Source organism: Parasteatoda tepidariorum, chromosome 2, assembly GCF_043381705.1.
Source record: "Parasteatoda tepidariorum isolate YZ-2023 chromosome 2, CAS_Ptep_4.0, whole genome shotgun sequence".
NCBI lineage: Eukaryota > Metazoa > Arthropoda > Arachnida > Araneae > Theridiidae > Parasteatoda > Parasteatoda tepidariorum.
This window is the reverse complement of record NC_092205.1, coordinates 65,156,725-65,175,286: the sequence shown is the minus strand read 5'-3', so window position 1 is coordinate 65,175,286 and position 18,562 is coordinate 65,156,725.

Here is an 18,562-nt window from a genome sequence, read left to right as displayed (position 1 = left end):
TATATAATATAGTTAATATAGTTAATTTCAGACAATATCACGCAGTCAGACCTAATGCAATAAAGAAATTAAAAAATAAAAAAGCTTAGAATAACCTCTGCTCTTTTTAGTCGCACAAAAGTGATTTTTACGGGTATTATGTAGTTATACGAGCATGTTTAATACATGATTATTACATAAATGGTTTATATGCTTTTGTACACTATGTCTAGTTAAATACATTTTAACCATTACACATAAATCAACATTATACAAACTAATCATTTTATAATTTGGTGCCTGAAGGTATTCTGATGTAATATAATGATCTAAGTTCAAACTTTCAGTTTATGGGTTGAATTAAGCAACGAGTTTAATTTGAGTTGAGGTTAAAGTTACTAATACGATTTATTATAAAATGGGAAAACAAGAAGTAAATGTTGTATTCGATGATTCTTAAATTATAAAATTAATATTTTTAGATTTAAATAATACATTACACTAATTTTATTTCGGGGGTAATATATTATCTCCGTATTTAATTTAATATTGATGAATTTTGATTTCTAAATTTTTGCATTCATTTCTTAATTTGAAATACAATTTATACTATGTTTCTTATTCAGTTTTATTTATATGGCCATTAAAAATAACTTAAAAACGTGAGAATTCGTTGCTTAAACACTTTCTCGTACCCTACACAGAAAATAATTTCGTTCACAAATTTAATACGAACAATAATTAAAATTACTTAATTTTAGGTCACAATTAAATTATTTTTCCTACCATTTATTTGAAACACAATTTTGTAATTATTGAAAATATTTTTTCAAAATCTGATCCGTTCATAAACTAAGTTTTAAAATTTTAGTATAACTTAAATATCGTCTGCAGAGTTGCAGTGTTTATTTTCTTTCGAATTAAAGTAGCATCCTCCGTTTGACAGTACTAGAAGCATTAACATATCATGTGAAAATTAGTAATTTTGTCTTCTCTTGAAAAGTTACAAGAATAAATTATTTTTAGCACGTGGTTTTGACTGATTAATAAATTCCTTACAAATTAATATCTTTAAAAATTCTTCCAAATGAGTTTTGTAGCATGTAAAATGATGCAGCAAGGGAACAAAATTGGTTTTCCTTTTTGATGTTTCTATAATTATTAATCTGTAAGAAAATGAACTATAGATTAATGAGGGCATAACAAATTGTAAAAAATAAATTTTTTAAGTCCCTGTAAGCTTTCACTAAAGGTTTGTAAATATTGGTTTATTTATTGTCTAAAAAAAGCAGATCTTCTTGTAGAAACGGAAAGTTAAAAAAATGAAAATATTGACAAAAATTTTTGAAAAAATTTTTAATAGCAATTTATGTATATTTTTAAAATGAAAAGGCGCCTTCATTTTCGCAGGTATAAATACTTTCGGATGTTTTATAGGAATATTTATTAGGAAATTTATTGTTTATACAAGAATAAATTCAAATTGTTTTAGGAGAAAAGATTAAATTAAATTTTTATCGTACGTAGTTACGTCTAAAGCAATTAGAATCAAAAACCAAGATTGCAGGGTATATTTTTGAAAAATAACCAGCAAAATTGGTTTGCATAAAATCTTTATTTATGTTGCTTAGAGAAATAATTTCTTCATTTTCTTGTATTTTTTCTAAAATTCTCAACGTGAGTTCTTTTTAATGTAACCCACTGATGAAAATTTTGTCTCGGAAATGCAAAACATAAAGAAATTCGAAGAATAATCTTGGATTAATTATTCTTTATGAAATATTCATACTTTATATTACCCTTTTTTTAAATATTTTTCAATTTGTTTTGAAACCAAGTTGCATGTTTCTAGTAAAATTGAATAATTAAAATTTCTCTTAAAAATTTGAAATGTCTAAGCAATTTTTCAAGTATTTTGCATAAAAAAATGACTAAAATGTTAAAATATGCAAACCAACATAAAATGTTATAAATGTAGCCATATTCATTCAATAATGTTGATATACCGGTTAAGATCATGAAAAAAATAAAAACAGTAATCTCTATTTGTCCATTCTTTATTCCCACATGCCTAATATCTTTCTTAAAAGAACAAAATAATTTTTTCTGCAAAGATAGAGAAATAATTTTACTTTATGTAGTAATAGAGAAAAAATATAAAGAAATAGTAATCAAGAAACAATAATACCGAATATGAAAAAAAATATAAGTGATAAACTGATGGATCAAGAAACCAGATGAAGAATTAAACTGGAACCTATTGTTTTCTTTATCCTACATTGTAATAAACAAGTAGTATCTTCAAACTATTTCAGATGAAGTATGTTTTCAGAACCAAATTATCGGCTCTGTATCAATCACTATTAAGGTTGAAAGATAATTAAAGTAGTTGTTTCGCGATTATCTACTTTAATTCTTTTTAGGCCTTCAAGTCCTAACAAGTCCAATACAACAGGACTATTAGATGTGCAGTGCACAAAAAAAAAACAGACCACCCTAAATAACTGTTTATCTAATGATCCGATCATCACGTTCTAAGATTCAATCCTTATAGTTCAAGAGGGTGATTTCGAACATGGTAATTAAAATACCAATGATATTTTCAGTTACAAAATTAGACACAAAACGCAATTTATATGAGTAAACATACCTTTTTTGCAACGGTATTGATCCCCAAAATATAGGGGGTGAATGAAATCTGGAAAGTATGGTCACCCTGAGTTTGATCTGGAGAGCAATACGACGTTTGGAACACTTAATGTTAATTTTAATTTCTGCGTATTTTCCCATGTCTCGAGAAATTTATAAACTAATTGAAAAAAATTTAGCTCATAATTATAAAACTTGTACATTCAAAGAAAATTCCATGCAAAAAATAATTTTAGTAAATATTAATTTTCACTATATATTATGTAATAATAAGAAAATTGAATTGCAAGGTAAACAGTTTTTTACACCATTTTAAAAAACGAAATTTTACATGACAAAATACAAAATAGGAGCGAAATTGGGTGAATAGTTAATGAGAAATCCAATTTTAAAAATACTACGTTTTCAAAACTCGGTTTCTCAGGAACTATTCGGCCGAATAAGCTAGAAACTTTATATTTTGCCATTTAAAACCATTATTTTTTTAAATGATTCAAAAATTAAATTCCGTGCAATTGAAATTTTTCGACTGTTTTTTAAAAAAAATAATAATAATTGGTGAATAATTACTAAAAGTTATATTTGGCAAGAGATTATTTTTTGAAAAAAAAAGTGTATTTGGAAAATAATTGTGCGCAAAATTTTTCAATCCGTTTAAAAAAGTCTCCAGACATTAGGAAATAAGCAAAAAGTAAAAGTAACATTAAAAGATTTAATATTTGGACAGTTCTCTCAACTAAACTATTAGAACCATATTACTCAGACTGCAGCTGCACCTCTATTTTAGTGGTCATAAATTTAAATCCACCGAAAAAGAAATGTATGCTTATTCAGAAAAAGTGCGTTTTTGTTTCTGATTTCGTAACCTAAAATATCATTTGCACTAATTAATTTGCATATTTGACGACGTCCCTTGAAATCATTATAATTAAATCCTAGAATCTGAAGATTCGATCATTAGATCAAAAATAATTCAGGGAGGTCAGTTTTTTCATTTTGCATACTGTATGATGAGCACGAGTGTTAGTAAAAAACTGAAAGATTGGTCAAATATTCTTGATAAAAACGAGATCGATATTTTTGAGTTGCTAACCAAGCAACATTTGCGTACAGAATCGACTTGTCTGTAAGGAAAGAGAAATCAGAGTGCCATTGGGAAGAAGATGAATCAAAGGACAGTCATGTACTTAAACTGTTACCTGTTGTTTAATTATTTAATAGAATCGTCATTATGCTGCCTTTTCTACATATCTATATTTGATTCATCATGGTTGCTATGGTCAATAGGACTTTATGAATTATTTTTGTAGGAGAGAACCTTTATCGTCTACGTACATGGTTTTACCTTTATTGCAATAGTATAAGTATATATAAGTATATTTATAAGTATATATAAGTATATTTATATGTATATTTATAATAATTTACTACGTTCCTTTATAGTAATGTTCTAGAATCTCTGGAATATTTACTACTGGAATGTGAAAAATATCAAGGACTGAAGAAGGACAGCTTTTTTTCCAAATATTAGCTCTCATGACTCTCCAAAACATTTTCGAACATTCGAATATTTAAAATTAGTAACAAATTGGTCCTTGAAGATGGTTTTAATTAATGAATGAATAGTACCTTATACTACTTACTTCATATAGTTACGTCATTACTCAGTCACATTAACATCATTGTTTTAAATAATCTTTAATTTTTTTTTATTATTCTATATTGTTTATTACTTTACTGTGCTCACATAATTACTGTGTTTATTCACTTACTATATATGTCCAATTGCTTTATGCTTAAAATGTGCTATCATGTTAAATTAACAATGAGTAATATGTAAAAACCTTTTTTAATATGTATTTTTAAGATGAATTACTTATTTTTCTGGTAATTTATTTGCTTGTTTAGCTGATTTGCCTTTTCAAATATCACCTGAAATAAGATATACGCTGTGCATAGTGTTCGCTATAATGACTCTTGAATTCATATTTTGAATCCTTGTCAAAAAAGAAGTGAAACACTAATTTTAAAAAAAGTTCATAACTCATAAAGAAATAACTGAAGAAAAAACTGCTGCTAATCGTCATCCAGGAAGGAGGGAGTAAATTCATCAAAAACCTGCTTGATTGCTGGAAGAAGAAAAAAAAAACATTTTGAAAACGATTATTAGAGAAGCCTCTTGGTGCTATCAGTCAATCATATTTAACATTCCGCTTTTTTCATTCTTGATTTGACGCATTTTGATAGCGTCATTGTTTCTTCCTCGCTTAAGTAAGAATTTTCAATGCCTGATACAAAACTCATTTTAGACAATTTTTCTACAAATATATATTAAGAGCGACTATTGTGGAAAATTCTTTATATCTTTATTAAATAAGATGTAGTAGATAATATATTAATTCATCAAAATAACGTATTGAATGCAAAAAATAGACGCTTCAGACATTGGGTAAACATTAACGTATTGTCTGGCTAAGGGGTTTTCCATGCGCTATATTAGCGGAAATGAATCGCGTTAAGCAATACCCCGAAATTAAAGCTTGAGTTTGGTCAATGCTGTAAGATATATGATCATAATAGGATATCATATTAGGAGCATGCAATTACTTTAACCGAAACTCGAGCTTTACTACGTCTGAGATAATAGGAACGAAGAATCATTGTTAAGGGATCGCGACATTGTTGTAAGGAAATTTCTAATCAGCTTTATGTATCTAACAAATAACTATTAAGGAAATATGAAAAACGGATATAATATATTGAGAAAATATATGTGAAATAAATTATTAATCAATAATTATATTTAAAATATTTTTAATCGCAACTACAAACATTAGTTTGAAGTAGTGTTATTTATAAAGTATAATATTAATTTATGACAGTCTTTATTAAATGCATTAAATTAATAAATTGATTATTTCTATAATCGTAATTAATTAAACTTCAAATGCAGTTGATATTTAACTTTGTTTATCCAAAACAAGATTGAATGCTTATGAGTTCGTTAATAATGGAAATATTCAACTTTCCGGTTACTAATCTTAGTCTTAAAATATTTCAAAATATTATTCGATTTCCCAAAAATTTCGTTATTTATGATTTAAAGAAAATATTTTAAGCAAAAATGGGTTTGAAAATGATAAAACTCATCAAAATAGGTGCTTTTATGCACATATCCTCACAAACATTTAATTTTATTTTCTTATTGATTAATATAGTATCACCTTGCTACAATGATTTTTAATAAATACTTTCGTTAAATATGAATGACTTTACTTGAAAATTAATGATTGTAATTTAAACTACAATGCAGGTAAATTTCTTTTACATAAATATTAAAAACAAATTTTCAGCTTTTTTAATTATTTTAAAAACGTAAATAATGCTTTAGGTAAATTATTTTAGGAAACAATGCCGTTTAGTAAATAATAATTTAAGTAAATAATGATAAAAGTGGATTAAGGCTTTGATTAAAGTTTTATTAATAAAAACAAGCGTTTTCATGCTATTAAATACTATTAATAATTCGATCTAATAATGCCTCTCTGGGTGCTTCTTTATATTCAGAGAAATGCAAAGCGTATGCAAAAAAATTATTTAAGCAATAATACGAAAGACAACTTCTCTAACAAATGAACATAATTCTACACTAAGATAAAAATACTAAGGTTAAAACTGCTTGAACATAGTAAATCTTACCGTACTTCTATCTCTATGAGAACTCCAAAAAGTTGGATAATTTTTAGCGACATGATTTGATAATGATTTTGGTAAAATTAACTATATTTTTTCTTACAATGATATGTGTAAAAAATTTGGTAAATATGTTAGAAATTGGTAATTTTGTTTGATATCTAAGAGCATGGCATAAAAACGTTTTATTCGGATAAATTTACTAAATGTGTCTATATCTATAATTTGGAACTATATCTATAACTATATCTATAACTATAACTAGGAATTATAATTTGGAAAATCAGAAATGTTCGTTGAACCGTTAATATAAGAATGAAATAATTACTAAATGAATGGTTTAAATATAGTATACTTTTGGTTATTGCCAGAAATATGGTTCTCAGCAAAAATGGCATTACCATAAAGTAAGGTAATTTTACCAGAATTGTTTCTTCGTGTTGTTATTAAAAAACGTGAGTAGCATTTTTATTATTTTTTGAAAAATATATAGCTCAAATTATTGAAATGAAGATTTATAGTTTTCGAAAACATCAATTAAATTATTCGATAAATATATTTTTTAAATAGTTGGTATTGTAATAATTATTTATAAGGGTATATTTATTTAAACTTTTTAAATACATATTGTTAAGAAATAATGTATTTAAATATATCAACCAAATTTCTGTCGTTTTGTTGTAGCTTAATTTAGATGCATATTTTATTTCTTACAAAGATTCGTTGAAGAAATTAATTTTGATTCCGGATGTTTGAATTTAGTTTAAGCCCACCCATGCAAACATATAAAATCAAGTTTTCTAAGCTTAGCTTATTCATTTTCACACTGACTTATTTTTTTCTCTTAAAATTCTTTTCAAATATGATTATATAAAGCCATTTACTCTCAGAAAACATTTTTAACCAAGCAGGAATAAATTTGGCCAAAATCGGTTTGCAGTTGGTTTATTATTATGCTTTATTCAATTTATATGTTAAAAAATTTATTTATTTGCAGTTTATTGCTAAAAAAGCAATTTATGTGTTAAATGCTTTCTTACTCATGTTACAATATACAATTGTAACAAGTGTTTTCATAGATTTTCAGCTAAAATAAATATTATAATAACGTTTTTCAAAATGAACAAGCCACATTTGATCTATCTGCATGTTTGAAAGAATTGTAGTTAAATTACAGTACTGTATGGTAATAATATTTGTGGTAAAAGAAGTCACAATTTTGGTAATAAAACTAAAAATATACGATATTTAAACCATTAATTTTGTAACTTTTCCGTTCATGTAGTAATGCTGGTTTTCAAAATTATTGTTCGTATTTTCACACATTTAGTAAATGGTACAAAACAGAAAAGTAAATTCGGCAAAAAAGGCCATGCTCTGTGGTATCATGAAAAATTACTAATTACTAAATTTTACCACATTCAACAGATTGTATCATATATTATAAGTCTACATTTTATTGCTAATATTACCAAAATCATTACCAATGCGATTCGGCTAAAAGTACCGAATTTTATTGTGTTTACAGTAAGCCTGAAGCACGGTGAATTTACCATATTCTGGTAGTTTGACCATACATTTTCACTCAGTGTATTTATTTTTAAATTTTAAAAATTCTTGTTCTTTTGGGGGGTTGACGTTTTATTAAAAAAGCAAAGCAGTTGAACCCAGATAAATATCACTAAACTTTTTAACATATATTTAATTTGAATAATTTATTTCTAAAGAAAAAAATGTCGTTGATTTGTCAAAAGTCTCAGAGTTCTTAAAGGAAATATATGTTCATAGTTTATCTGGTAGTATTTTAATTACTCCAAACAAAGCAAACTTTTTTCCTTAAAAGAAAAGAAATCTACTACTTCATGGTTTGTATTTCGGAATATTCGTACTATACATCTTTGTCAAAGCAGCATTGTTTCTTTTTAATTAACGAATATCAGACACAATAATTACTCCGCAAAATAAAGAAATTTCATTTACTTTCCCAAACAAAAGCCTTTTTCATGCTATTATAGTTCGTTCTTTTTTCATGCTATTATAGTAGCTATTATATTCAAAATTATAGTTCGTATTTTCACACATTTAATTAAAGGTACAAAACGGGAAAGCAAATTTATCGGAATAACGCATTCTCTACGGTATCAAGAAAAAATTACTAAATTATACCATATTCACCAGATTGTATCATATATTTCTACATTTTATTGCTAATATTACCAAAATCATAACAGAATTTTCCTTTGTTTACAGTGAGCCAGAAGTACGGTAAATTTTACCATATTCTGGTAGTTTTGTTGCTTTGTTGACGTTTTATTAAAAAAAGCAAAGCTGTTGAAGACAGAAAAATATCACTAAGCTTATTAACGTAAATTTAATTTAAATAATTTAGTAATAAAGAAAAGAAATATTGTTGATTTGTCAAAAATTTTAGGGTTCTTAAAGGAAATATATGTTTATAATTTATCTGGTAGCATTTTAATTACTCCAAACAAAGCAAAATTTTTTCCATAAAGGAAAAAAAAATCTACTACTTCATGGTTTGTATTTCGGGATATTCGTACTATACATCTTTGTCAAAGCAGCATTGTTTCTTTTTAATTAACGAATATCAGACGCAATAATTACTCCGCAAAATAAAGAAATTTCGCTTACTTTCCCAAACAAAAGCTTTTTTTCATGCTATTATAAATATGCTTTGTTTTAATGTTTTAATGATAAATTGTATTTCCAGAAAACCGTAATGAGTCAAAAGAAAAATATGAGAAAAATAAAAGAAATTTTCTCTGAAAAAAGTTATGCATAACAAATATAGCTTTTGTTTGCGAAGAATGATACTCGTTAAGAAGTAATGTTTCATTTGAAAGTAAATAAGCTTTGTTTGGAAAATATGTATTCGCAGGATAAAGCTAGGTACTTTACGGTTAATAACGTTTTTTATTTATCGAAGCTGAATTTCTACGGTTTTCTTCAGTAACTTTTTCATAAAAGAAATGAAATATATTTTCGTTTATTATTGTTTCGAACACATGTTTAAAAAACCATAATTACTTGCTTAATTTATCGTGAATAACATTTCCGTCTACTAAGTTTAGTAATCGTGGACAGCAAAAATTAAAAATTTGGAATATTTTTTCCTTGTTCTACCGGTAATAGAAATAATGAGAAACAAATCTCGAGAAGATTATACAACTTTTGTTTTTGTATTCAAACAAAAACTAACTCGCTTGAAAATTAAAATAGTTGCAAATTACAGTTACCTAATCTCTTATTTTTGTTTAAAAAGATATTTTTCAAAAAATTGCAATAAATTTCTTGTTTCAATATAAATGAATGTGTTTATAATAAGAAAGAAATTAAAAAGTCATTGATTTTAAAATATTTAACTCTGCGAAGAAAACATATTTCGATGTGTTGGGATAATTCAGTAATCATTCAGTAAGTATAAATCTGATTTTTTTCTTCTTCTTCTTCAGCACGACAGCCCATTACAGGCCTTGACTGCCTCAACCAAGCTAAGCCTCCAACGCCTCCTATCCATGGTGACTTTTTTTCAGTTGTTAATCTTTATTACTTTGAGATCTTTAGTAGTGTCATCTAGCCATCTAGTTGGAGGTCTTCCTCTGGCCCGAGATCCAGAAGGATTTTTTAAAGGTGGCGATTCGTACTGCAGATCCGATTTTAGTATGATATATTATATAATATTAGAGACTTTTTTTAGTTCTAATAAAATAATATGTCTACAAAAATAGCCTCTACTCAACTTAAAATTAGTAAAAAAAGGTGAATTTTAAATTTTTTTTGCAATGTTTTATTGCATGTAAAAATATTTCGCATTAAAAGTGTTTATTTATGTGTAATAAATTTTTCACTGTTTATACTTTTTCTTGCAATGAGGGAATGAATAAGAAAGGGAATGAATTAAATTAAAAGCTGTATGTTTTTCTCTAAGTTAAAAAGAAAAAATGCAATTTCCACCGTTACCGTTCAGCAAAAATATTCTAGTTGAACGTACTTCGGTCATAACTTAAAATTACTTGATTCAAATTTTTAATTTGTTTGGAGTAGATTTACTAGATGAATTGTAATTTGCTTGGAGAAATTGTTGAGCTGCGTTTTCTAAAGAATGAACTCNTTTTTAAAGGTGGCGATTCGTACTGCAGATCTGATTTTAGTATGATATATTATATAATATTAGAGATTTTCTTAGTTCTAATAAAATAATATGTCTACAAAAATGGCCTCAACTAAACTTAAAATTAGTAAAAAAAATGAATTTAAATTTTTTTTTGCAATGTTTTGTTGCATGTAAAAATATTTTGCATTACAAGTGTTTATTTATGTTTAATATATTTTTCACTGTTTATACTTTTTCTTGCAATGAGGAAATGAATAAGAAAGGGAATGAAATAAATTAAAAGCTGTATGTTTTTCTCTAAGTTAAAAAGAAAAAATGCAATTTCCACCGTTGCCGTTTCTCCAAAAATATTCTAGTTGAACGTGCACCTGTCGTAACTTAAAATTGCTTGATTCAAATTTTTTATTTGTTTGGAGTAGATTTATTAGATGAATTGTAATTTGCTTGGAGAAATTGTTGAGCTGCGTTTTTTAAAGAATGAACTCAATCCAATTTAATGTTTTGCTTTGTTTTCCGCTTGATCTGCCATTTTTCCCAAAACGGTCTGGTTAGCTTGCAATAATATTTAAAGCGATTAAAAAAACTGCTCAATCACTTTTGAGAATTGATGAGTGATAACTACCAGATGGGGTATCCTTTTATATTATTGAAATAAACTTTTAAATTAATAATAAGACTATGTTATTAATTCAATTTTCGAATTAAAAAAAGTGAAGCAACAGAGTTAGCTGACCGGGGATTTGGGAGCTATAGCAAACAAGGGGTAAAGGGTTCCTTGAAAAAAGAAATATATCAATATATCCTAATTAAAATGTTTTTTGATCACACCAGGAGAAGTATCTAAAAGATATTTAATTTTTTGTGCTGTCATGTTTTTGAAAATTTTTGAGGTATGATATACACTAAAATATCTGTGGTGCGCTGTTTCACTGATTTCATACCAATCTCTTACACACTTTCCCATCAAAAATTAAATAATTTCGCTTTCGAAAACACCAGTTTTGGCGCACTTTTCAAAACATATGTAGGATTTTCACAATTGATTATAGTTGGTTATTATCTACAATGTTGATATACATATCTTTAATGTTAACAAACATAGCAATTAATTTTGAAACTTAGTGGGGATAAATTGGCAAGTTTCCTGAAGAAAATGTAATCCGTTCTCCAAGGATCGAAATTGTGATGAAATATATCATCCTGAGGGACGTTTCCCTAACCGTCACCAACAGCCCATTGGGAAGCTCTAGTTTGACGTAAATACCTAAAGGGAAGGCAATCATTATACAACGCAATCATATTTCTACAATTATTATTATAAAGCACAATATTTCCTTCGTTTTTCATTAATTTCAATTAGTCAATAATTTTAAGACCATTTGCTATTTGCATCAAGTTTAAAAATTTATATCTAATTTTCTAAAAAAGTGTTTGTGTTAAAATTTTTTCAACATTGTATTTGTCCAAGCGAAAAGATTTAGTTCAATACTAAAGTGAAACAAAAAATGTAATTCATGTCAAAATTACACTTTGGACTTTTAATTGAGCAGATATGAAGGCATTCAAAACTATATCACATAAATAAATTAATGTGAATTTGATTTTGTAATTAGGAAATTCATTGCGACAATGTCAAAACTTCCGTGCGTTTTAAAGTTTTACGGCACTATTATTCAATTATGTATTTTTATTGTTTTTAAACTAAAAAATTTAAATTACTTTAAAATCAATCTATTGTATTAAATTTTTTGCGAATACATAATACAAATTAATAATTTAATACTTCATCAGTAAAACATAATGCTCACAACGCAAAAGTTATTCTCATAAGCTCCAATTAATTTCTTCAAAAATATTACTAAAATGATTTTTGATTATTATTTACGAGTCTTCAATGCAAAACATAGATCACATCCTTATTAGATAAATATAATAATGCAATTAAACACTGAATCCTTAAGTAAATATTATATAGTTTAATCACATCTTCAGAAATTCAAGAATTATATATTTCAACTATCCCTTGATAATAGTTATGAACTAACATATATGATGCCGTGATCAAGTATAATGTACGAAGACTAGACCTTTGATTATTACAATCAGAGCATTTGAGAATTCTGCCTGGAAGCAATTGTGAAATATCCTCCAATGATTAACCTACTCAATCAAGTGCAATTGAACTAATTCATCATATAAATTGCTATACAGATTATTAGAGGAAAGAAAATGGTATACTTTGATAAATGCAAAGCAAGTTTTGCCCGTTTAGACCGTGATTTACTATAATTTTAGAGTTTTTCTTTACAGCGGACCAGTAAGTTAATCATATTATCTTACTCAAAGTAACTAATTTATATATTTTAAAATGCACTGTTAGAATTTTTATTCCTGAATTACGTTAAAATGACTGACAGCAGTATGTCCATCTAATTAACCGTTAGTTTTACAGTAAAAAAGTTTTTTCTACGGTTTCGAAGCCATTTACAACTAGTAAAATAATTAATACAAAACTATGCAGTTTTTTGACCATTTTCAACTAGCATGAAAATACTAAACATTTTTTGTGCTAAACAGATTTATGCGTCTTCCGTCTATGCGTGAATAATTGCAGGGCACTGGAGACGTTTTATGTGTTGCAGAGAATGCAGGAAATATGGTGGCGTCAAAGCGGGGACTCAAACCCCTGTCCAATCAGTTATGAGATTGACAGATTAGCCTTGATGGCTGTAATATGTACCAAGCTACAAGGAACTAAATAGCTTTATTAGGTGGACATAATCAAATCAATTTAATCAAATTCTTAAACTCAACCATACGAAATTTGTCTTCTAGTTTGTTCAAAAATAATTTCCATCATTTACACACAGACAAACTAAACACCAGTCTTTTAATTTACGGAATAAACATAATATATATGCTTTTTTTTAAGTGAACATATTTGCACATCAAACAAGCTGTTTTGATGACTACAGTTTAGACATTAATGTTTAATTAGGATACGTAAAATTCCAGTAGTAGAGGAAATTCTTAAACTCATCCATACAAAATTTGTCTTCTAGTTTGTTCAAAAATAATTTCCATCATTTACACGCAGACAAACTAAACACCAGTATTTTAATTTACGGAATAAATACAATATATATGCTTTTTTTTAAGTGAACATATTTGCACATCAAATGAGCTGTTTTGATGACTACAGTTTAGACATTAATGTTTAATTAGGATACGTAAAATTCCAGTAGTAGAGGAAATTCTTAAACTCATCCATACAAAATTTGTCTTCTATTTTGTTCAGAAATAATTTCCATCACTTACACACAGACAAACTAAACACCAGTCTTTTAATTTACGGAATAAATATAATATATATGCTTTTTATTAAGTGAACATATTTGCACATCAAACGAGCTGTTTTGATGACTACAGTTTAGACATTAATGTTTAATTAGGATATGTAAAATTCCAGTAGTAGAGGGAATTCTTAAACTCATCCATACAAAATTTGTCTTCCAGTTTGTTCAAAAAAATTTCCATCACTTACAAACAGACAAACTAAACACAAGTCTTTCACTTTACGGAATAAATATAATATATATGCTTTTTTTAAGAGAACATATTTGCACATCAAACGATCTGTTTCGATGACTACAGTTTAGACAAAGTTTATTTAGGATACGTAAAATTCCAGTAGTAGAGGGAATTCTTAATCTCAACCATACAAAATTTGTCTTCCAGTTTGTTCAAAAAAAATTTCCATCATTTACAAACAGACAAACTAAACACCAGTCTTTCAATTTACGGAATAAATACAATATATATGTTTTTTTTAAGTGAACATATTTGCACATCAAACGAGCTGTTTTGATGACTACAGTTTAGACATAATGTTTAATTAGGATACGTAAAATTCCAACTAGAGCACAAAACTCCTCATTAATCATGCTATTGTCATCGAAGAGGGATGTTGATGGATGTAGTAGAGGAGGATTAAGTTGGATTATACATGATGTCATATGACGGATAAGCAAGATATTCGATGTTTATCTGATTCCTTCATGTCTGGAAAAGACACTGTTAAGAACAAGTCGCAGTTTATCCATTTCTTGAACAACTTTTTAATCTACAGTCTCTGGCCAAATTATTAGACGCAATATAAGATTCTATATAAAATCTTCATTATCAGGTGATACTATACATCTTTATAGTTTTTACGCGACTGAAACCGGATTTACTTTTTTACGTTCGTGTATCGATTGGTTAAATTGGACGATATATAATATAAACTCGACGACTGAATAAGTTATTATATATTATATAATAGACGATATGCTATATAAATATAGAATATTTATTATATCAGGTATTATATTAGTATATTATAATAATTTGACAAAATTATTAGACGCACTGCAGTTTTTTTAATAATTACATGTTTCGCAAGAGTTTATATGCAATACTTTTATATTTAAACATACATGTAATGAGTTTTTATACAGGAGATTTTTTATATATTTCCCATTTGTATTTATTTTCAACGTATTGCATTACAACCAATTGATACACAAAAGTGAATAAGGGCAGACCAGTTTCAGCCACATAAAAACAATAAAGTTGTATAGTATCACCAGATAATCAAGATTTTACATATAATCTCATAGTACGTCTAATAATTTGACCAGGAACTGTACATTAGAATTCACATGCTTGTCTCTCGAATGACCATTTTAACTGACCATTTTCGAATGACCAAATAAGTTTAATCAGCCAGCATGTCATTTATATTTACAAGCACTCGCTCACACAAGCATAATTTTTCAAATGCTTGATTGATTACCTAGAAGAATTACAATATTGACAGCAATACTTTAAAAAAAAATAATAAATAAAACGCTATAAACACGCTATATGTATATATAGCGTGTTTCAAAAATCATAATTGCATAATGTTTTTGATGTTCAAAGCTTCTCAGATGTTTTAAAAAAACATTCTAGTTGCAAAATAGTTGGAATACGATGTTTTTCTTTAAATAGAATTAAAAGTATAAAATTCCATATAATGAGATGTTTTAGGATTTTTTTCTTAGAAAATATTAATGAAACCTTAGGTCCCATTGGAATTATGTTGATTCAAGAAAATGTATCTAAAAATTATGTCGTAGAATAATTTCTGTTCGAGAAAAATTTCTGTTCGTAAAAATCTGTTCGAGGGGATCTAATCGGCTTGATTTAAAGCATTGTGCTAAAAATGGCTAAAAAAAATATTCAAAAGTTTCATGTTGAGGAGAGTGGCTTATTTTGCATTGAAAGCTCATTAACTTTAAATCCATTTGAGACTTTGGGGAATATTTTGAATTGTTGTATGAATGTCCAGTAATAAAGGATGATGTAAGAGTCTGATTTCTTGATGATGTAATAAACAACCTGTTGTTAATACTGTAGAATTAGAGAGAAATTTTCTTAAAGATATCATAGACACTAAAGAAAAAATATGACCGAATTTCTCAATGAATATAGTAATACTTTGTAGAAAATACAGCTGTATTAAAAAATAGTAAATTACACATCAACTTAATTACATCGTATAGTGTTACTGAATATAGAATTAATTTTGATTGTAAACATTAAAAAATATTAGAAATAAGTTAAAATAGATGTTTTGCAATGAACGGTTTGGAATGAAATCCACAACTTTAACCAAATTAGATTAAATTAAAAGTATAGTGCAACACTCTCCAGCCTCATATTAATGGCCTCCGTACTTTACATTTTCAACTTTAAACTGCTCTTATTTTAGTAAATTACACCAACGCAGAAATTACAGTAATCTACTCAAAGGCTTCCATATGAGATCTTTAGACTTTTTAATCATAAATCAATAAGCTAAATAAAAAATAAACTATTCACAATGATGTACTTAATCATAAAATCCAAAACTTTAACTAAATTGGTTAAACTGAAATAATTAAAAATATGGATCAAATTCTCTAGTTTAATTATTTAATGACCCTTCAATAACAAATTCATCATTTTCAAATTTAAATTACTCTTATGATAGTAAATACATATCAACGCAGATGTTACTGTAATCAAATCAAACGCTTCTATACAAGATCTTTAGTCATTATAATCATATCCGCAGAGAATACTGCCTTTAAGCGATTAGGAAATGTATTTGCCAGATAAGGTCTTTTCAATCAAGTGCTCTCTAGCCAATGTAGTTTCTAAATTGCTTTCTCAAATTATGGAAAACTCGAAAGCTTGTTTGAATTATGAATAAGTGTTTATAAGTTAATGAATAAATTTCAATACATTTTAATAAGATAAGACTTTTAAAATTATAATATTACTAGAATCAGATTAAGCAATGTATTTTAGATTCATAAAATTTTTGTGAAGATTAAAAAAAAAGAAAATTCGTGTTTTGAAAGTATGCTTTAAGGATTTTTCTATAGTAATGTTTAGTTTCAACGAAGATGATGAAAATGCATGGTGTGTATTGGTGAAACTTAATCTGCTTAACTTGCATATCGTGCGTTCATAAATTTCTGAATTAAATACTAACCCATATTGTGATTTTAAATGAATTGAATCTAATTATACCTAAAAAAGGAAGATAAAAAATGGGGAAGTAAAGAAATTTCATTTGCTAAGCTCTTCTAACACTTAAAGTTTTTAAGAAATATTTTTACCCAGTGGTAATTAACTAAAGCAGAAATCTTTGAAGCAAAATAACGACTTTTTTTCTATAAGCATAATAATACAGCAATATGCCAATCAGAAATAAAATTTATCTGCTTTTTAAGTATTCATGTGTACTAGTAGATAAAATTCTTTTAACTTAAATACATTAAAATCTTAATACATCGTGATAGCTAGCAATAGAATAAATATTTTCCCCAACTTCAGAGTATCGTAGTAGTAGGAGGAAAGGAATTATTATTTATTAATATCTCTACAATTTACAATTAATATTATTGTAATTTTCCCAACTATCTCTGAATATATAATATCTTTATAAGTTTTACCTTTTTTTATGACTTTTACTTAAGCTGTACGTTAAAAAAATATTGTTTATTTGGAAAGAAGCATACATAATATATATTATGCTTATTTGCGAATTTCTTAGAAATACAATTACCACACTTAACGTAAAAATAGTTGGATTTGTTTCGTTAAAAAGCATGGAAATGATTTTAATTATTCTAAAAATCATTTTGATTGTCTTTTTACAATGTATTATAAAATGCATATGATTTTAAGTTTCCATCCTTGAAAAAAAAACATGCATTTTTAGAAAAATCGGTTTAATGTTGCACCAAAATATCAGTAACTTAATCAATAATATGAATTCAATTTTACGCCATTTTAAGATTACAGAAAATTTGAGTGGTATTATGAATCAGACAAGTTTCAAGCTATTTAACAGTATATATGTCCAAATACAATTAAAAAAATAAGTATGGCTAAATTATTTCAAAAAGTAAAACTCTATTTTAAAAATTAGTTTTAAAATTTGATATTTTTTTGACATTCAATTCTTTCTTCACTTCTTATAACTACATGACAAAATAGAAATCAGCTATTGAGCTTTTTTTATATGGCAAAGAAATAATAGAAGATCTATTGGATAAACTTAACGCATTTTCTGTGTATAAAGGATCTAATCGAATGTTGTAGAAGTAATTTGTCAATGGTGTCAGGAGAGTCATCATTTGACAAATGGTTGTTTAAATTGATTTTATTGCAAATACTCAGACAAAATAAAGTTTTTCTATGAAAGTGAAAGATCAAAATCTGTAAAACAGCACAGAAAATAGGTCAGGTCATCTGTCATTATTTCGACGCTCTTGAGAATTCGATTTCTTCAGATCATTTAGGGCATAGTTTGAATTTATTTTTGGATTACACGCTAGATATCTTAATGCAGCTCTCGGTTTTCTTTTTTTCTTCTTTTTTTTTAAATCGTGTGTTTAAATGAAGCAATAATTCGCTATTTTTAATTAGCGCAATTAAAGTTGAGAGACAATTTTTTGTATGTTATTAAAGTTCATACAATTATGTTATTCCTTTAGAAACAGTGTCTTTGTGAGGATTTTAAATATT